This window comes from Rhipicephalus sanguineus, chromosome 2 (genome assembly GCF_013339695.2).
Source record: "Rhipicephalus sanguineus isolate Rsan-2018 chromosome 2, BIME_Rsan_1.4, whole genome shotgun sequence".
Taxonomy (NCBI): Eukaryota; Metazoa; Arthropoda; class Arachnida; order Ixodida; family Ixodidae; genus Rhipicephalus; species Rhipicephalus sanguineus.
Window position 1 is genome coordinate 19,169,987 of NC_051177.1, and position 22,132 is coordinate 19,192,118.

The 22,132-nt window shown below is 45.5% G+C and overlaps 1 pseudogene; it reads right to left on the reverse strand.

Moving 5' to 3' along the window:
• Positions 1-1,592: 1,592 nt before the first annotated feature.
• LOC119381074 (protein Red-like) overlaps positions 1,593-22,132 on the reverse strand; it is a 50,334-nt pseudogene continuing 29,794 nt past the window's right edge.

A 22,132-nucleotide genomic window follows, 5' to 3' on the forward strand; every position in this document is an offset into this window, starting at 1 on the left:
ATATTGAAAATCTGAAGGGGTCACTTTCAATCGGTTGTTGACTGTATTTGTTTTTGGGAAGTTCGAATAGTAAAATGCCAGTGCGAATCGAATCAAATAGCAAACACTATTCGAAAAATATTCGAAATTTCAAATATTCGCACACCCCTGAAAATTATATTACCGCCCTACTACACCACACTGCCCGAAAATTCCGAAAATACCCTACAAGTATGGTAATTACCCTACGGATGGCAAACTATGCCGGTGTGACCCTGCTTTAAACGAGTTCTGACCTCAGAGATTTGATATACACTAAAACCTCGATATAACGAACACGGATATAACGAAGTAAATGAATAGTCTTGTCATATATACAGCGTTACAAATATACGTTTATAACAAATTTTCGGATATAACGAATTTAATTTCGCGTCAGATGTGACTTTGTTATAATGAGGTTTGAGTGTAAAAGCAATGGTTACAGACTTGGGAACACAATGGAAAGGTTACAATAACAGCTTTTCTACGAATCACTTTTTAACTGACATGATAGTGTAAAGCAATGGTCACAGACTTGGGAACACTATGGAAAGGTTACATAACAGCTTTTTCTACGAATCACTTTTTAACTGACATGATAGTCGCTTGCTGGTGCTTTTCAAGCAGAAGATGCGCTTCGGAAAGACATGACCAGAGGCTTCGAAAGACATGGCTCACGTTGCTTGACTCAATGTTACATTTCTCGGGTGTGAAAGAACAAGAAGTTAGAGAGCAACACCTTTTCTCTGATGTAAATCACCGTGTAAAAGTCGAACAACGCATTAGGCCATCACAGTTATGTTATGCTCTAGCAGATGACTCTTGCATACGATTATGAAACACACAACACACGTATACGACCAGGACATATACATGTGCTGCGCGTTTCATAATGCTTCACCAAAAAGCCCAAGTTCGAACTATTGTAATCTTGTATATGGTTGGGGCAAAACTGCTTGCAGCGATGCGGTGGCGGGAGGGCAGTGGGCCGCCTGCTCCCCATAGGTGAGGCGAGGAGTTCAGAAACTGAAAAAAGTTATCTATAAGCGCCGAGTAAAACTGTGTAAGAAATAATTTTCAATAATTCAGCAAAAAGAAAGTAAATTATAACAGCATGTTGTGATGAAACATGTAGAATGCATTTAGTAACGGGTATCATAATAATAATAATACACAGTGATCATAAATACCAACATGGGGGGTGGGGGTGACAATATTTGCAATGGGTGCCACTGTTAACATGCACCCAAACCTAAGTATACGGGTGTTATTTTTGCCTTTCGCTCCCATCCAAATGCAGCCGCTGTGGCCAGGATCAAACCACCCACACTCTCAAGCTCAGCAGCGCCAGAATGCCTGGGTTCGATTCCGGCTCGAAGCAAGATTTTTAATCTTTGCATCCCTCAGGATTTTTCAGTCACGAACAACACTGACACTGCATTACCTGTCACATGGGCTCTTGAACAGTACTGTGTTAAAGGCTGCGTTAACGTGTGTGATGACCTTGGGTGGTGCTTTCGGTTCAGATGTGTGCCAGAAGCCTTTCCTACTAATAAGGAGCAGATACCATGTGGGCTAAAACATAGACTTTACTCTACACACGAAAGTTCACAAGACAACATGGATGCCCTTGTTGTATGCAGCGATGCAGCCAAACTCTAGTATTTCGGTCTTTTGTATTCTGGTGTGGCACTGGAAATAAAGAAGACACCATTCATGAAGAGCTCTAGGCATAATCAGAAAAAACGGTGAGCAAGCAGGCCTGCAACAGTTTATATATATAGTATGCACAAACTAGAAAAAAATACTTTAGATGTACGCTTCATTACTTCACAATCAAGCAACTTGCAGCATTCATATTTATTTTTTAAAAATGCACACAATCTGTTGACCTTTCCAGCTTATAGGAAATGTGCCCTTTATGATACGGCCACACTCCAAAGTCCCGTGTCCATGAATAGACCTCCATAACTTATGGCAGAAAGCTAGGCTGGCTGAATTTGAGACAACTGATGCATTTCCAGCACTTCAAAATAAAATTCACAGACAGGAAAAGGCTCTGCATGGAAGCTTATATCCTCCCCCATTGATTGTGGAGGACAGTGAAATAAGCATGCATAACTTTTCATTCAAATGTATAATTTTGAAGTTCCCTTTGATGGCAATGGGGCAATTCGATGAGAATGCTGCCATATGAACAATGGGAAGATAACAAAAAGTAAAAAGATGTTATTTTAGGTCTGGCAGTCCCATGCTGTCAATCTCCCGTACCCTCCCAAGCGACTATGTAGTACTTTGTTCTGCTGAGCACCGGCTGGATGCTTGTACCTATTTTACTACTACATACCCAGCAATTCTCTGCCTTTCACAGCAACCACGAATGCTCGACTATTTCACCAAGGCTGTGGTGGGTTAAAGTGTGCACAGGGGCCTTTACAGAACCTTATGGGGCTCCTTTTGAGATGAGTGCCTGTGAACTGAACAACGAGCGCCAGGACAGTGTACTTCTCTACCCTTGGGAAAAACTGGTGGGTTTCCGTTTGGCAGTGGGAATTGAACCTGGTGCCTACCGCATTGACTATTTAACCGCACAGCCTTGGTAAAAAAAAGTCAAGCATCCACCGCTGATGTGGGAAGCAGAGAATTGCTGCCACCAGGCAGCTACCGGCAAAATAGGTATAAGCGCACTTCTGGCCTAGTGCTCGGCAAAACAAGTATGTACGTAGTCGCTTGTGAGGGACCCATCCTGTGGGAAATTGCGGCATGGGTCCGCCAGACCTAAAAATGAGGCCATTCTCTGTTTTATATCTTTTAAAATATGCTTTATCCCATTTCCCAGGTTAAATCAGCATTAATATAAATGTGCCTGAAGTGTGTTTTTCTGAAAATTGGTTTTTCGGCTATCTTTTGCTAAGTACCGGATACTAAGTACTGGAACAGTAGAAAGGTGATGTACATACAGTCCCACAAAACTGTCTCCTTCAGCCTTTCGACGGGCAATAATCTGCAAAAGAAATAAAGAGCCATTCATTATACGGTAGTACATTTGAACTAGTGAAAACCAGAAAAAATTTCAAGGTAAGTGGAGTTTTGAGATAGCTGAATCCTTGAAAATATTAGCATAACCACTGCGTAAACATATGACACCTATCCAGTATGGCCCGGCAACCATTAACTTCCTCGCAAGCTCCTCACTTCTTCCTCGATGCAGTAGTCAGCAACATACATTGTTTACATCGTCATAGAACCCAGAGTGTCGCACTGACCACTGTCGAAGTGCGAAAATGAACATCGGATAAGCCAATGCTACTAAATCATCGCCTTTTAAAAAACAGAGATTCAAGCATGGCTAATAAGAAAACTGATGACGCTTGGAGTCTTCATGCAATCCCTGGACAATTCTTGCCCCTAAATCTACAGTGAAACATCACAACTTAATGACATAGTGTGGATTCACAAAACGCACAATGCAAAGCACAGTGACAAGTACACAGACGGCATTTGGCGCCTGGGTCAAGTGCATTGCAGTAGGCAACATGGAAAAAAGCCATGGGATAGACAACTGCCCAGAGTTTCACCAGGCACCAGAAAGTTCCAGCAATCACCGCGGAGGGCAAAAAAAATATTCAACCGCGGCGCGTTCCATCGAGATTCACGTATAGCGGAGCTATTGACTCCTCGTTTATAAACTCACTGGTTCCAGAAAACCTTACCCGCTTAGTGGCCGTATAACTTAGTTCACACCAAGGATGGATGGATAAGGCTATATATACCCTTTTGATCGGGCACCACACCACCTAGCCATAATACATAGTAAAGTACTAGCTCTATAGAGTGAAGTGACTAATTTCACTCCTGCCTTAATTTTAATCACCAATCAGATAACCTTCTTTTGGTTATTTCTGCCCGCTTAAAGTCTATTTTGACTTCACTGTCCCTAAACCCCAATGCTTTCGAAAAATTCAGCCCTATTGCCCTGTACTGCAGGGTGAAGCCCTCTACAGAAAAGTATCGGGTGTTAAGCTATTTCCTCTTCCTCTGCACACGCTCCGCAAAACGTGTCTATCCCTTCATACTAGGCTCTGTACGTCTTAGTCTGCAAAACTCCCATCCTGGCTTCAAACAAAAGGGAGCTACCCCTAGAATTACAGATCTTTAGTTTGGCAATTTCCTGCGTAAAAGTTCCGTTGGGGTTTCCAGTGCTGATTTCATAAGCATCCCCATTTTCCACAGGCCCCTCTCCATTTCTTTATTCTTAACATTTTCTTAACCCTATGAGGGTCGAATTTTTTCGCCAAATGCTACCTGCCAGGGTCAATTTTTTTTATTGCTGATTCAAATTCTTCAGGTTAATCTACTTAAGAAAAAAATTGTAATCTTTCTAGGGTGACCATAAGTGACAAAAAAAATCGTTTGTGTTCTTACATAAACATGTTTATTACTGAGTAACAGCATGATGAATTCTAAAAGAAAGCTTATATGACAGTTAAAAAATTATTCCTAACAATTGTAGTGTACGCAGTACCGCCAGATGGCAGCACGGCATGTACTGCTTTCTGTAATAAGGGCTGCCAATAAACCGGACGTCACTTGTCCGCTTGGGGACTCGGCTGTCGTGTCACTTACTCGCCCGATGCGCTCGACATGGTGTCAGAAGTGGGCGGGATTCATCTTCGCTGATCCCGTGCTTGCATCCTCGTGACACGACCCCGCCGCCGCCGCCGCTGCTCTGCCATGACGACTACCGGTGTTGAGGGCTCCGCTGGGATGTCGGCCGCTCCGTTCTTGCAAGGCATGGCCCAGCTGCGTCCACCGTCGCCGATCGACTTCGACAACCCCAGCTCATGGCCTACATGGCTGCTGCAGTTCGAGGACTTCTAGTTCGCTACCGGACTTTACGTCGCTCCGGCAGAGGTACAAGTGCGCTCCATGCTTTACTGTATGGGCCCGCAAGCCAGGGTTGTCCTCGCGTCGACCATATGCTAGGCGAGGCAGATATGAAAGACGTCGCCGCCGTGAAGAAGGCTTTCACCGAACACTTCGTGCACCTGCCGAATGAGCTGTACGAGTCAGCGCGCTTCCACCGCCGTACGCAGCACCAGGTGAAACGGCCGACGCATTTTTTACGGCGCTCCGGACAATGGTCAAGTCCTGCAACTATCCTCGCCAGACGTCGAAGAGCGGCTCATCCGAGACCGTTTTCTTGTGGGCTTGCTCGACCGCGAACTCTCGGACAAGCTCTGTCGGAACCTGAAAATGACGCTACACGAAGAGCTGATGTACGTTCGTCAGCACGAAGACGCAGGTAACGAGCGCAGAGCTCGTGACTCGGCAGAGGCATCTTCGTTCGCAGTCGACGCCGCTCGCCTTCGCAAGGGAAAGCAAGCGCCAGCTGATAAGACAACGCAACAGCTGTGCCCATTCTGCGGACGAGCGTCACAACCTCGCGCCGACTGTCCCGCTTGCAGTGCGTCGTGCAACTTTTGTTGCAAGAGTGGCCATTCGAGAACGTGTGCCGCAAAAAGAAGTGCGTAAACGGGAAGCACACACGGAAGCCTTGGCCAGCTCCATCGAGTTGCATGCAGTTGCGGAGAGCGCCCGACGCAAAGTTCGTCGGTACTCGTCGATGGCCGCCCCACTTTCCTTCAAGGTGGACTCTGGCGCCGAAGTTTCAGTTGTACCCAGTACGTTTACCGGCGTTCCGTCAAAGCTTCAAGACCCCAAGAGCGAGCTGAAAGGCCCAGGCAACAACATTCTGCCGGTTATAGGCACTTACGTCGCTACCCTGTCGTGGCACGGAAAGTCAACCAAGCAGCTTGTTATACGGCCACTAGTTATACGCTGCTTTTCTGGCGGCCACTAGTATTCACGCTGCTTTTCTGGCGTCTTTAATTTCCATGGTCTATGCATGGCTGTCTTAGAATGAACTGACGAGTTGCTAGACAGGTCTCCCTTTTATATATGAAAGCAGGAAACACACGCGGGGAGAACGAAGGGCCGTTTTGACGTCATTCGAAGCCCTCGCATGAAGTGCAAAGCAGCTGCAACTTAATCGTTACCGGGAATGCGTGGGAAGGGGTTCCCATTGCTACGTGCTACTGGTCCCTGCCCTGACAGGAATTCAGGAATAAAAGAAATGGTGAAGTCCACCACTGCGTTATGCCATCTCATGCAAATTACTAGGTATGTTCTTTCTTCTTTTGACACTGCCCGCCCTGCTCGCCTTTACTCGACCAACCCCTCCATGCAAACGCCATGGAGACAACGAATGCTCATGAAGACATGACCGCCGCTTCGATCCGAACTGGCGCTTGCTACCTGCCCATTGTCCTGATAGGAATAAAAGAAATGGTGAAGTCAGGCATTGCTTTAAGCGATCTCACGCCGAGGACAAATTGTTAGTATGTTTTAGGAGCTGGCTCGCCAGGTTCTTAAGCTGGGGCGAAGTCCCGTGCCGTAATCGTAACCTTAGTTCCAGAGGCGACCGCTACAGGCACAGCTCGCGCAAAAGAGAAGTCGTCTTGTTCTTGTTCTTCGAGTGCCTTGATGATGATATTAACGCAGGCAAAACCACATATAGCATAGCCAACTGTAGCATGCGCACGGTCGCGCGAAAGAGAAGTCCTCTTGTTCTTTGAGCGCCTTGATGATCATATTAACGCATGCAAAACCACACATAGCATAGCCAACTGTAGCATGCGCACGCTCGCGCGAAAGGGAAGTCTTCTTTCTCTTGTTCTTCAAGCACCTTGATGATGACATTAACGCAGGCAAAAGCACATACAGTCGAACACGGATATATCGAACCCACATATATCGAATTTTCGGCTATATCGAACTCGTAAATTATCCCCTTGAAGGTCCTTTGTAAAAGTACAGAAAGTCGCACGTCTATATCGAGCAGTATTTTCACCCGCCATCGGATATATCGAACACCACGCTAGCTGGAAGGCACGCTTTGGCACTCGCTGAGCCCCGCGACTTTCGCGGCACCGCGTCTCCGCCGACACCCGAAACGCTCGAAAAACGTGAGGGCGAGAGGGCTCAGACTGTACTCCTGCTGGGCGCATTCTCCAACTTGTGGAACGGCTTTTCTTTCCCTCTCTCTTTCTCCTACCTCTCCGCGTTACCAGTCGGCTCGGAGAGCAGGAACGAACGAGCCGGCGGCCTCCTCCTTTCGCCTTTTCTTTTTTTTTTTGCTGTTCTGCGAGTTTTGATCAACCAACCACAGCCCGCCCCTTTCGTATTTGCTCAGCCAACCACAGCTCGCGCCTTTCGTACATCGCTGCTACCGTCGCAGGTAGCCCGGGCGCCCGGGTAGCCATCGCGCCATCGCAACTGATCGCGAGCGCTTTGTTGGCGGAGTTCACTTCCGTGAGTTGTCACATACCACCGCATTCCTCTTTTGCGTGCGTGCTCCGCTGCGAGCTCAAAAACATCGAACTGAAGTTTCTGCTGGCCAACACGACAGCGAAGCTGCAACTCGACCAGAGCATCATCAAGTCCTTCAAGGTGGGCTGAAGGTTGACCTGCTTGGTGCCGTTCAAATGACGGGCGGCTGGGGAGACGTGAAGACGGACACAGTGGCCAACTGCTTCCGGAAGGCAGGCTTTGTGACGGCGGAACTTGCGGAAACCAGTGAAGACGGCGACGACAAGCGCATAGACGATGCATTTCACAAGTTGTCGTCCCTCTTCCCGGCTGCCGTTCCACCCAATGTGTCTGCGGACGATTTTGAGGAAGCGGACCTGCAATGTTTAGGCTGTTGCGAGCCTCGCTGAGGAGGACATTGTAGCTGCGGTCGCAGGGATCCAGGATGCCCAGGCCGACAGCTCAAGTGGCGACGAAGATCGTCTGGACGAGGCGGCGGCTACACGCGCGTACTCCGCCGCTGAAGTGGCGGCAGCGTTCGGCTCGATTCGCCATTTTTGCGGCGACATAGAGTGAACCGGGCTGTCGCACCTGGACAGCCTCGATAAGATCGAGGCCAGCGTCTTCAACTTCATTTCGAAGACGAAGAAACAGGCCAAGATAAGCGATTTTTTTTTCACGCAAATAAAACATTCTGTTGCATCGTGTGTGTGGAATTAGTCGTCATTCTTGAATGCGCCGATTGTAGGTGATAGTCTGCCACTGGTAAGGTCTCGGGGCCTGTATTTTTTATATCGAATTTTTCATATATCGAACTAATTCGCGATCCCCTTCGAGTTCGAGATATCCGTCTTTCACTGTATAGCATAGCCAACTGTAGCATGCGCACGCTGGCGCGAAAGAGAAGTTTTCTTCCTCTTGTTCTTCGAGAGCCTTGATGACAATAACAACGCAGACAAACTACATTATAGCATAGACTACTGTAGCATGCGGCGCTCGCTCCACTCCGTCAGTGCGCTTCGATACTAATCACATGAACAAAGAAGACAGGGCGGTGGAGCGAGCAGCGCGGGCTGGCCACCAAGACCCTGCGGTGAGAGCTCGCAAGGCTGCAGAGAGAGGTCAGCATCATGCGGATCCCGAGATACAAGACCGCGAAGCCGAAGCAGCGTGGAAGCGGCAAGAAGAAAACCTCGAAGAGGTACGGGCGCGGGATGCAGCGGCCAAGCGCTGAAAGCGGTCGCTACCTGAAGTTGGTGGCGCCGATTTCCTTGACCACACGTTCAGCCACAGCTGCAAGGTCTGCGACCACTTGTGGTTTGACAACAACCTGACCACAATCGCTACTAAGTAGATCCGGGATATTTCAAACTCGGATATAGCGAATTATTGGCTATATCTAACAGTTGAGAAATCCCCTCGAATTTCCCATGCAAAAGTATAGAGCTGGTGCACACGTATATCAAACTCCCGCACAGCGAAACATCCGCTATATCGAACGCTGTGCCGCGCCAAACTCCAGGGGGTGCATTTTTCCAAACAAATGTTGGTCATTTCGGCCGCGCTCTGTCAAGTTCCAATCACTCTTTGCGCGCAGGTGACGAAAAGGCGGTGTCGTTGCATTACGTTGATCTGGTTGGTTGCGCAGCACTTGCGAGTGCACAGGCTTGTTTGCTGCGAGATCTGTAGGTTGTAATGCGCATGCATAGTGTTTTACAAAGGGGCCGATTGCCGAAGGCGCCAAAATGAGATGAATGCGGAGATACTCGGCAGCTTCGTCGCAATGTTCACATTCCCTTCCCTGTTTGTTCGCGCACGATGGCTTGCGGGCACGAAAAGCATGGCCTTCGAGATCCGCAACGTCGTGACGTATTTCTGGTGTTTTTGGTTATAAAACACCACATCTCGGAGGCTACGCTTTTTCTTGCTTTTCGCACCAAAGCAGTGGCTGCTTGCTGCAAAGCTACGAGTGCCATCGCCATCCCCAAGATGTCGACGGTGGTGACTTGTTCCTTCGTTGTTTGTGGGCTGCGTTGTCTCTTGCAGCTTGAGGACTCGTGTACTTCTCGCTTCGTGCCTGACAAATCCTCATTCGGGAGTTGAACTAAACAGTCACCGGCTCGTAGCGATAAAACGATATGTGGTGCTTGGAACGACGTCAAGCAAAGCACCGTCATGAACTGTTTCCTTGCGGGCTTGGTGCCAGGTGTGCGTCATGACCGCTGACAACAGCGTACAGTGCCTCAATGAATTTTCTGACGCAGCATTTCCGGGCACGCTCTCGGACGCGAGTGCAGCAAGCGACTTCATCGATGCAGATGACGACGTCGCTGTTTCTGACTGCATCGATGCCGCGATCAAGGCTGACGTTGCCGGTGCCGCAGAAGTGGACCCGTGCGGTTATGAAGATGTCAACGCCGCCGCTAAGTCAACGTTGCCGCTAAACAACCTCTTACCACGCTCCAGAGCTTGCACCGGCGTTCAGTGTCAGTCACCGCTGTTGTGGCGGAAGGTGCTGAATTTGCTTATTTGGAAAGCTTCAATTATATTTAAGATGACTTGATGAACTTGACGGCGCGCAAGAAGCATGACAAGTTTACGGATTATTTTCGTGCGAAATAAAGTCCGGTAACTTGCAAAGGAAGAAGTTGCCACCTTGTTCTTTAGCATACTAGTTGTGAGCGAATCATCATATTAGCGCTTGTTACGAATTCCGGAAACTGTTTCGAGACCTGCAATGCATTAATATAAGCCTTATATATGCATATTTTATATTTCGAATTATCGATATATCGAACTATTTTGTGATCCCCTTCGAGTTCAATATATCCGGGATCGACTGTATTGCCGTTTTAAACGTTGTCGTACATTGAGCTTTCACTCTGACGTAAATTTTTATTAGCCTTTAGTGTCCCTTTAAAGGAGCACTGACACAAAATTTCGAAGGTGAGATAATGAGTGAAATAGATGTATGTGGAGCCATACACAACGTCTACGAAATATCACGGGCCAATATAGCCTAGAACATATTTAAAATCAATTTTAAAGTGCATGTCGCGCGACTGAGCGAGATGCGAGCACCTCGCGACGCCGACATAAACGCGGCGGATATGTAAACAAACCTACGTCATGAGTTTGTGTTGGCTGTTTGCTGGTTGTGCCCTTGCGCTTGTGCTACCTGCCATATCTTCCTCAGTGAACTTTGCGACTTAGCATTTCCGGGTGCGCTCTCGGACGGGAGTACAGCAAGTGACTTCGTCGGTGCAAATGACGACGTTGCTGTTTCTGACTGCATCGATGCCGCGATCAAGGCTGACGTTGCCGGTGCCGCAGAAGTGGACCCGCGTGGTTATGAAAATGTCAACGCCGCAGCTAGGTTAACGCTGCCACTAAATAACCTCTTACTGCGCTCCAGAGCTTGCATCAGCGTTCAGCGTCAGTCACTGCTGTTGTGGCCGAAGGTGCTGAATTTGCTTAATTTGGAAAGCTTCAATGATATTTAGGATGACTTGATGAACTTGACGGCGCGCAAGAAGCAAGACAAGTTTGCGGACTATTTTCGTACAAAATAAAGTGCGGTAGCTTGTAAAAGAAGAAGTTGCCACCTTGTTATTTAGCATACTAGTTGCGCGTGAATCGTCATGTTAGCGCTTGTTGCAAATTCCAGAAGCTGTTTCGAGACCTGCAATGCATTAATATAAGCCTTAAATACGCATATTTTATATTTCGAATTATCGATATATCGAACTATTTCGCGATCCCCTTCGAGTTTGATATATCCGGGATCGACTGTATAACAATGTGTGACGTCTTTATATGACAGTGGAGGGGCATTGTATGGAGCATTCACGGTTTGCCTGATTATCTCCGAGCCAGCTCCACAATCATCGTTCACTTCGTGGATATGGCGCGATTTTTCTTTGCTTTTGGTACATTTTTTTTTTACACTGCCGCCTGCTTGCCTTTACTTGCCCAACACATATGTGCAAACGCCATGAAGACAATGAACAGACGACGCGGCACGGAAGAATACATCTTCAGGGACCCTTCCTATTGGCTAAGCAGCCCTGGAGCTTCCACAATGCTGAAAGGAACTTCCGAGATAGAATTGAGGTAGGTGGTCGACAGTGCTAGGCCTTACCTTCGCTGAACGCTGTTTAGCGTTCAGCTCAAGCTGTGCATCTGGCTCACCAGGGCTGAAGTTTGTGCCGCCAGCAAGACATCATGTGTCATGCAGAATTTGCCAGGCCATACGGAACCTATCTTCTAGCCATAGCAGTATTGCGAGTCAAATACTAGCTCACAATCATAGACTTCTTGATGCTGTCATTGCTTCCATCTGCCATTAACTGCCAGCGTGCACTGCATATGCTATCATTTTCAGCACAACACAATGTGGTCAGTAAGTAAAAACGAGGGAAAGAAGATGGTTTGAGGCAATTAATAAAAGTCGTATGTGAAAAATATGAAAAACTCTTAAGACTGCCATTTCGAAGATATGATGCAGGTAAACTGATGAATGTACTGAGCTTATTCCATTGACATCCATCCTATGCAAGTTTTTACATTTTTAACTGCATGTGCAGCAACAGAACGTCATAGACGCTGAGGTTCTGTGATGAATAACACACCTGATTAATCTTCTGCAGCTCTCGATCTAACTTGGCCTTGTCATCCTTTTTCCCAGCAGCACGACGTGTCTTACGGCCGTCTGCCATTTTGACGCCATACTGAAACGCTGCCCTGAAGAACAGACAACACGAACAATCAGCAGTGAATAATGTTAACCACAACAGCATCGCTTTGCATTTGCACATAAACATGCGCAGTCATTTCATGCAGACTTTGGTGCCTTGTGTGTGCATCATCAGTCCACTGGTGAAGCATATGGTCTAGAGAAGGCACAATGTGAAATCTAGGTTGTATTATGAGCAATTCTACACGGAGAAATCTCAACTCAGTTCCATGGCGTCATTCCTCGAAAGACATCCTTAAACTGCAAATATGACTCAGCTTGTTCTGTAATATGCTGTGAAGAGATTGAGATAAACCATACATCGGCTACTCCATTTCTCTGTTGTGCAGCAGTAGATAAAAGAATAAACTAACCAAGATAACAACATTACAATGGTGAGTTCATTTCACATCTATGCCAAGCCGAGCAATATTTTTTACAGGAGACATCGAAAGATGTGTATATTTACAATATTTACACTAGTAGAGTGATAGGTGCCACAAGAACATAGATGGCGAATCAGGGAACAACTTGTCCATTAACTCTTAGCCTGCACGGTAAGCGGCTCATAACATACCCTCCTGCGCTGAAAGCGCCAACCTAGTGCACCCAAACAAAGTTCACCACACAGGGATCAGCGGTGTCTGTATGTGCAGACATTGAGATGACAACAATGGAGCAATTTTTTGTAGGTCACATCAATCACATGGCGGCATACACGGTATAGGCTGGTGCACCAATGTGTACATTGCAGTCCTTGGACACTGTTGCAAGAGTCGTCTACATACTAAATAGACAGTAGGTCCAAGCACACCCCTCTGGTGGAATTTCATCCACAGGTCGTTGTCCAACATATTTGGTCTCTCTTCTGTTAACGGAACTTGAAGCCAGGTGTGCGTGTTTGGACCAACCATCCACTCAGTGTGTCGATGCAAACAAATAAATGCACGCAACACCAACTCTTTCGATGTCTGCTGAATACGTACTGTGGCAGAACCTTTAACAATGGTTAGAAGCTCTGAAATTTTAGAGTGATAGCTAGGCGAAAACGGAAAAAGACAACAACATGCAGACAAGCAAAGAAAGAGAGACAGTGCTTCCAGCGTTATTCTTTTCCTGTCTGCATGTTTTTTCCCCTTTTTCGCTTAAGCACTGGGAATGCATCAAAGACAATTAGCCATTTAGAAGCCCACTGAACTTCAGTGTTTACAGTACAGTTATAGAGGAAAGAAAAAAAGAATCTGCTGGCAGCATTTCAAGCTTTATGCGTTTAGCTTCATATAGTAGTAAGAAACACTCCAGCTCTAACTGTCCGAGAGCTTGAGAAATTGTTGTACCAAACAAGCAGGGTGAGTGCAGGCTTGTTTGGAGAAAATTCAAGAAAAGAGATAAAGCTCGTTTTGAACCCCATGTAACGGAAGATATCAAAATATTTTTGTAAGATGATTAGCAGCCACCAGGGATATAATCTGCATGCCTACCACTGCAGCATACGTCATTCAGAAGTTTTCGTGCTTTTTTTTCCCAATTGAAATATAGCTTGTCTTGGTAATATAAATTGCTGTTGGGGCCAAAATATCAATCCAAGATGTCAGAAACTCGGTCAGCACTTGCAGAAATACCTCCACGTTACAAAAATACCATTTTCAGAAAATAGATTTTTTCCCATGACTTTTCATTACCCCTTTGCGATGCTATGTACACAATTGTGTACACCACTTGTTTTTGCTATCTGTATCGACTAGGGGCTAAGAAAGAGCAAGATACATTGAGCTTTGGCTGAAATGAACCTCCTGCATAAAAAATTTCTCTTCATTTAACTTCATTTTGCTGTGTACTGCTGCATACGGTCCCTTTGCTGAAGGCACCACCATATTCGACGAGTCGTTTGACGTGCCGCTCTCCGCGACCCACGTCAAAAGTATAATTTTTCTTTGCTCAACATAGACAACCGAAAACGAATTTGCACTATATTTCTAGCATGAGATTACACTCTATTTCTGCAGAAAGAGAGCATGAATGGCTTCAGAATAAATAGATATTTAATTACACAGTAATTAGGAATTATTACCAAAACACACGTAATTTAACGTATTACGCCATTATTTTTGTTGCAATATAATACCGAGTGCCTTGAAATAGCATTGCACTGATTTGACGCATTTACAGACAGGTCTTCATAGGTGGCGCCTGAAAGAGTTAAGACCAGTGTCTCCCCTTCGGTGAAACACTATAGTCGGTGACAAGCAAAGAATAAAGAGTAAACTGTACCGCTGTCCATTTGTATTATGCGCGTCCAACTACCTCTTTTATTTTCCTATGCTGCCCTCTGCTGTTTTGGTAGGGGCCGGGAGAACTGGTATTGCCAGAAGCAAAGCCTCCAGATTAGGAGACGTTTCGCGACATTTCTACTAGGGGAGTAAGCATGCGTTGGGGCATCGTGAAAAAGGTGGATTCAAATCTCCTGTGGTGTTTGTTTCTTCCAGAAGAAGCTATTTTCTGCTGTTATTCGCATGTACTCGACATCATCCTCCCCGGTCGTCATTCGATGCAGTAGAAGCTTGTGACTGTGCTGCATTTGAAGTGCACCTTTGGCAGCACCTCGGATGTTTTACAATGCTTTAGCGTGATCTATCGTTTCAGCAGCATGAAATTGCAACACAGCGTATGTTCCCTCCATTGCTCGGATACACCAATCATATTGCCAGAAAGTCACCACACTCAGCGATTGTCGTCGCGTTTATTTGTGTGCAGTGAGGTGAAGGTGAAGTTGGAATGTGCGCATCCGTGTAAAATTTACGAACTGCAAAAGCCATGTCATCAGAGTTGCCACGTGTGCGTGTGTGTATTACTTGGAGCTCGAAACGTGGGAATCTAGGTGATCTATTGTGATATGCGCCATGCTGTTCGCCTATATGAGTGACGTATGTGCGGAAGAAGCGTGAGAGAAAGGAAGCAACCAACATAACCCGTTAGCACAACACCATGCGAAAGTAAACAAAGCAGGTGTGGAGAATACGCAGTGGTGTGTGCATTATAAGAAGATAATGGTGGTCAGCCAGTGCGTGCATGATTATGTGACGTGTGCCTACTGGCGCAGTTGCGTCGTATTAATGGAATTCAGTTTCACCAGCCCAGAATTGATGTGTTAGGATGAAGTGCCCGTTGCGTAAGTCTCACGTTAATGCACGAACGCCTGCATGAAAAACGCCGTGCGAGGTAATCGTTGTCTACAAACCGCGAAATGATGCGCGTTACATAATATCGCTGTGACACAGGAACTTTCGATTGCATCGACCGTGATTGTAACTGAAGTGACGCCGCTAAACTATTATTGAGCGAAAAAAAAAAAAAAAAAACTTTAGTTTTTAATGGTGTTGGATCATACTTGACGATATCATATTTGGAATTCTTGCTTTTGTCTAACATGCGTTTCTTGCATTTCATGTGTAGTGTGCATGTGTTACGCAGTGATAATTTGTTTATATTTAACTACAGTAGACTCTCGTGAAGCTTATAGTCTATAGGCCCTTTTTTAAACGCTTATCCCTGTTTGTGAAGCCTCACTCCCTCTCTATGCTTCACGAACAAATGAGGAGGGGGGAGCCGGAGAGGTAGGGCTTGACAATAGACAAAAGGAATGTACTTACCGACTGTGTCCACCGGGATTATCTATACATACATTTATATGTTTTCTTTTTCTTTTCCTCAAGGATGCGCATGTTTTTTTTTCTTTCTTTTTTTTGTATGTCCGAGTATAAACGCGTTGTCTTCTGGCTAATCATTTTTAAGTTCTTTCTCTTTCCTTCTCTCTCTCTCCCTGCTCGGAGGACGATGCTATAAAAGCGCATCGAAGCCTCGTAAATTCTGCCTGAATAAAGATCGGACTCCAATCGAGGCGTTGACAAATAAACAGTTTTTTTAGAAGCGTATATCCTTTTCCTATTTCTCATACAGCAACTGAAGACAGCCTCTTCACAATCTACGAATATATATATATATATATATATATATATATATATATATATATATATGTATATATATATATGTATATATATATATATTCACACAGACGCACACATACATTGAAGTAGGGGCCCCTCTTCCAGCAAAACTGGGCCCCCCCTGCTGTAATGCTCACTGAGGCGATGCAGGTATGTAATAAATAAATAAATAACAAAGTTGAATGTTCAAGGGCTGAAGGGCTTGTCGAAGCGAGAAACAATCCTACGTAAAGCTTATAGTCTACGCCACTTTAGCCGCGTACATCGCCTTGGGCGTGAACGTAACGGCAACTTATGCAGTGACCCCACGGTTAAGCACCGTGTGCGCTACAAGCTTTTATTTCATTGAAACAAGGCGTCAAATGAAGCCTTGGCTTTACCTCAAACACGATGACAAGCACGGCGACTAGAGACGCAAATACAGTATTTACGGCAACACAAGTGTCCAAATTCACGAAGGCAATCTCAGACCACTTTGCCGTACTTCACTTTGAGTCACTGTTGCCATAGTTACAGCAGACAGTTAAGAAAACTGACGGCAAAAGTTTCGTAAAAAAAATTACAAACAACCTTACTAAATGTGTTTAATGTCCCTGTTTTGTTTTGTGAAACGGTAAAGAAACTATTCCTTTTAAATTTCACGTTAAATTTGGCATTCTTTGTTTTAATACCATAATAGGTACTGCACAAAAACATCACCTTTGAGATGTACATTACTTCTTCATATAGACTCCGAGATGACCATGGCAGGGGGTGCGATTTAAACAACAGATATATTGTTAAGCTGACGCTGAACTCCTTGCCTTCATAATTCTTTTTATCTAGCTTTGCTTTCTTTATTTCAACATCAGTGCAGTATTGCCAAATAATGTTTATATGCTTGAAAATCATTGCCATTGTTTAGGAACTACTTCGTTTGTAGCGCGGAGGCATGCAAAATATGATCAATCCGGTCTCGTGGGCAGATTGATCATATTTAAACTGTCATCATATTTAAACTGTCTTAAACTGTCACCGACTATAGTGCAGTGCGTTTGCGAAAACTAACAGTGGCTCAAGGCAAGTCTTGCATGCTGTCATCGCAATGCAGAGAGCACTTCATTTTTAGCCGACAGGCAGTAAACATGCCAAGCCACTCTAATGGCATCTTCAACTGGTCATATTACAGCTTTCCAGAGAGCGAAACACACACCGAGGTATAGTAAAACTGTACTTCCAAAGCTTGACATCTCTGCAGAAAAGAACCCGTGTCTTGCTGCACTATAGAATGCAGTCATAAATTAATCTACCCAGCTGTGTTTCAATTGGCCAAAACAGTGCACGTGTTGCCAGTTTAATTGTGCAGCCCTGTGCACAATCCCTTTACAGGCAGTGCTTGGGCAAGGCCTCCTTCTTACTTGGGCAAGGCCTCCTTGTGGCTCATGTACTCGCTGTACTCCTCCTGTGTGTCGAAGTCCCATCGTCCAATGGGACCTTTCTTGTTGCCCTGCACACCGTATGCATGGACCCACGTTGGCCACTCACCCCATCCACACAATCAAGCAAGCAAGCCCACCCAGAGCAAAAGCAAATACCTCAGTGTCTAGGCATCCCATTGGTCAACACCTGCTCATTTCTCGCCAACTACTTACTAACTGCATTAATCCTGTGAGGGTCGATTTTTTTCGTGAAATGCATCCCAAAAATGTGTATTTTTTTTATTGCTGAATTAAATTTTTCAGACAACTCTAAGAAAAAAATTGTCTACAATTCTTTTGGGTGACAAAAAAATTATTTGTGTTATTACATACACATGGTCTACTCGTGAGTAACAGCAAGATAAATTCTAAAAAAAAAACCCTATACGACCGTTAAAAAATTATGTGTTGAAATAAATGTTTGCGTAGTTCACAGACGTACAAAAACAACTGCACGAAAGTGGCGTTAAGTAGAAACACGGGGGGGGAGAAAAGCCACTTTTGATCCAGTCAGCATCAACTCGCCGTGCACACTTTTGAGATGTCGCTCACTCATCAACATCCGAGTCTGAACTCATAAGTAACTCCTCATATGACAGGCTGACAATTACTGAACCAGATTCCGATTCGGCAGTCGAGCGGCGATTCAGAGGAATTGCCACTAGACTCACTTGCGGCAGAGAAACTGGCGTGCACTTCCATAGTGAAAGCAAACTGTGCAGTTAAGCACACTGAAGAAAACTGTGTAGTTGTGAGAGCGTCCAGAAAGAGAAAACAAGTCCGAAACCTATAATAATCCTTGGTCTTATCACCGACAAGACGGAAGTTGTTTTTGTGAGTCCCCGAAACAAGAAATGCAACCACAGCGGCATTGTTCGTGTCAGTCAAACACCTGCACGGAAACAGCTGTAATCGCTTATCAGGGAGCAATAAACCAGAGAGTAACAAAATGGTCACCTTTTGAAAGATTCTAAACTGAAAAGCCACAGTTTTGCAGGTGCAACAAGCAGGAACCGGCCAAAGAATTAAACCGAAACTAGCGAGCGCACCGCTGTAGCATAAAAAAAGATGGAGAGACATCAGCGTAAGGAAGAAATTTCATGTATTCCCGCAGTGTGGCAGCACACGCCAAGCTAGAGAAATGATCGAAAAAGGCACGCGCTTTAAACATAGATGCAAGGGCGTACATGTACGTCTTTGACCCTCAAAGGGTTACACTTGGCTTACGCTTTGGAGACAGCGCAGGGTTTGTCTGCTACCTTAGTAGCTCTTTTTCTCCAATATTAACCCCTTGAGGGTTTTCGCCATACATGTATGGCAGAAGCTTCCTGGTACCAAAGGGTTTTCGCCGTACATGTACGGCATAGCGTTTATTTTTAAAACGCGCGCCTTCTTCGATCATTTCTCTTGCTTGGCCTGTGCTGCCACACTTCGGGAATACGTGGAATTTTTTCATGCGCCGATGTCTCTACACTGCATTTTTTTTTTCGCTTCCCAAAACGGCGTGACAGCTATCGCTTGCCCATCCAAGCACGTTCGCGGTGCAGCTGGTTTAAAGTGCGCGCTTTTTCGATCATTTCTCTTGCTTTGCATGTGCTGCCACGCTTCAGGAATACGTGGAATTTTTTTCATGCGCCGATGTCTCTCCATTGTTGCTTTCTTTATGCTTCGCAAAACGGCGCACCGGCTATCACTTGCGCAACCGAGCACACCCGCAGCGCGGTTGGTTTCAAACGCATGCCTTCTTCAATCATTTGTCTTGCTTGTAATGCGCTGCCACGTTTTGGGAATATGTGGAATTTTTTTAGTGCACTGATGTCTCTCCGTCTCTTTTCTTTCCTTTTTTTTTTTTTTTGCCTTCCAAATCAGCGCGGCGGCTTTCAGTAGCGCATCAGAACGCGCGCACGTGCTCCGGCTGGTTTCGGTTTCGTCCTTCGGGTGGTTTTCGCTTCTTGCGCCCGCAAAGTTGATGGCTGTTTGGTTTCTAATCTCTCAAAGGGTGACCGCTTGTTACTCTCTCGTTTATTGCTCCCCGGGGTGCGATTACATCTGTTCCTGTGCAGCGCTAAATTACACAAACGACGCCGTCGTGATTGCGTTTCCTGTTTGGGGGTCTCGGAAAAACTAACTACGTCTTCTTGGCGATAAGACGAAGGATTACTGTAGCTTTTTCACTCGTTTTGCTTTCCGGACGGGCGCACAACCATAGAGTTTTCTTCCGTGCGCTCACTGACGCAGTTCGCTTACGCGATGATGCTACCGAGGACTTCTGATTTGGAGCAATTTTTGGAGCAGCAAAATTTTAATTTTGGAGCACTTTGGAGCAGCTAATTTTGCATCTTGGAGCATGCTGGAGCAGCTAATTTCACATCCTGGAATACACTGGAGAAGCATGTTGCATTTACATTCAAGTGCCTGAATAATTATCATAGGGCTCTTATGAAGAGCTAGAAATATTTCGATTCATTGCAAATCTCATGGAGAAAATCATCTCAGGAGCATTCCATATTTCACTCAATAATGCAAGAATAATGGCCTCATGCACTTAAGTGCTCTCGAATGACCTATTCAGTGATTTTTTTTTTTTCAAAACTAGCAAATAAACAAAATACTGGATACTGAAAGCTGTACTTTATGAAATAACATTCTGAGTACATCTACGTAATTATCAGCAGAAGTGGTAGATAAACGCCGTGACATACAACAGTGCCTCAATGCTAAAGATTCACACTGTCGCCAATGCATTCACCTAAAGTGACTCAAAGGCAAAGGCACGTTTATTTTTCTCCTCGATCGATTTCACTGCTGGGCGCAACATGACATCCCTTAGCTGGGCTCAGAAAGTCAACGTCTTTCGACACTCCCTTCCCTCTTTCTGAGGCCCTGTCTGTGCTGTAGCAAGAGCATCCTCGCAATGCTTCCAGACTATCACTTGCGCATGCGCTGTGTTGCCTGGAAGATGGAGAACTGCTTTAAGCCGAGCATCCGCGAAAGTGTCCGAAAGTGCATTCGCTGGGGGACTACATGATATAACAAACTTCGTTTTCCTTTTACAGCGAAGCTGTATACGGCTAGGACATTCCTTAGTGCCCTCTAGAGAGAAGTGCAAAAAATAATGCGTATTGAGCGTTAACAGCCCGGCCATTAAAAACCTGGCCTTGCATACCAAACTGGCATCCACCATGTCATATCTGTGCCGGGCGCTAAAAGCTTTGCTGGTCATTCAGCTTACAGAGTGGAATAGCTCCTCATTTTTTAACAGTGAAGCTGTTTAAGCTATCGGCAACTTATGCTCCATCGTGCAAAGCTCCACAGGTGGGTATGCGCGACAGGAATTGGGTCAAGCCCCACTACCGAGTACGAGCATTACACAAAAACTACTCGGTGAAGCGGAGCACGTGAAACACGTGAAAAAAGAGAGACATAAAGAATGAGAGAAAAAAAAAAGAGAGAGAAAAATAGCAATAGAAAGAAAGTGAAAAATAGAGATAAATGAAGAAAATAAAGACATAAAAAGATAAAAAGGCCGAAAAAGACAAAGAGAGAAGAAAATGACAAGACACGACAAAGAGATGGAAAAAACAAAGAGCAGGATTGAATGAAAGAAAGAGGCAGAAAGAGAGAAGCAATAAATAAAGAGAGAGGGAAAGGCAAGAGAAAGCTAGAAAGAGCACGGATGAAAAAATAGAAAGAAACCGATACAAAAAGAGATACAAGAAACAGAGAGAAAGAAATAGAGAAAAAAAAATAAAAAGAAACAAGGATGGCCACCCAGCTCAACTCTTGCTTCAGGCTTGGCACCACTAGTGCGAAGCTGCCATAATTAATTTTTGTTTTTATTGCGATAGTAATTATTTTCAGTATAAAGTCCAAACTGATAACATCAGCCCGCGCACGATAACATCTCCCCGTGCATCGTATGTTCTATGTGTGAGTAAAAGCGGTGATGAAAGCGGCTGAAGTGGAGATGAAACGAGCCGGCCGTCTCCGTCGCACGAAGGGTGCATGCGATAACATCACCCTGCGCACGAGGCCTGCCGTCGATTGCTCATCAAGCAGAAAGGAAATGCCCCGCCCATGTTTAGTAAGGAGCATGAAGTGATGGGAGTGGAGGGGTTGCTGTGTCGCTCGAAGGGCACGGTCGCAGGCACGCATGCTATCTAGACAGGCATCAGGAGACTGGTTGTAAACTTGCCGTGCTCGCAACGCTTACTTCACGTATAGAGAACTGAAAGCACGACAACCACTTCGGCCTCCAAAGCGGCCATATTCTCTTAAATCTGCGTTCTGTTGAGTTGTGTTGAGTGAGATCGGATCCAAAAGAGTTACCTGCTAGCCTTACTATGTATAACAACACAATCTGTTGCTATCACATTCACTGCTTCGCCTTTAAAAAAAATAACTTTTTTTTAACCATCAGTTACTGACCCTGGAAAGCAAGGGGCAGACGTATAACATAGCGTAGCCGCTTCACAGTGGGCCTTCTAACGCCAGGGCCGTCAGCGACGGGCGCACTACTGACAGCTGCACAAATTAAAACAGAT